Here is a 403-nt window from a genome sequence, read left to right as displayed (position 1 = left end):
AGGAAAAGGAGGGCGGGGGGGGGGTCAGAACTTCCTGCCCTCAGGTCCTAAAAATCATCTTGAGGGATGTCCAGCGTTTATTTTTAGTGCTCCTCGAACGCCTCTATTCACCCAGGCCATGAGAAACTGGATTGATCGACAAATCGTGGGATGCAACTTGGGTTTCCACTGGAAAACCCCAAGCCTGCTGATGAGCAGGGCTGAAGGCAAATAATTTATTCCGTTTCCAAGCTCCCTTGTAACTTATCCTTTACTTTTACACCAGAGAGTGGCAGGAAATCAGCCTGGAGATCAGACACGCGAGCGCCAAATAATGGAACCAGCGGATCGCTGACGCATAAATAAAGTTTTAGATTCGCGGGGAACAAGCCTCCCACTGTAACGCGGCCAGGAGGACTTTTCA

This window comes from Vidua macroura, chromosome 7 (assembly GCF_024509145.1).
Source record: "Vidua macroura isolate BioBank_ID:100142 chromosome 7, ASM2450914v1, whole genome shotgun sequence".
Lineage (NCBI taxonomy): Eukaryota > Metazoa > Chordata > Aves > Passeriformes > Viduidae > Vidua > Vidua macroura.
Note: the sequence above shows the minus strand (reverse complement) of the source record.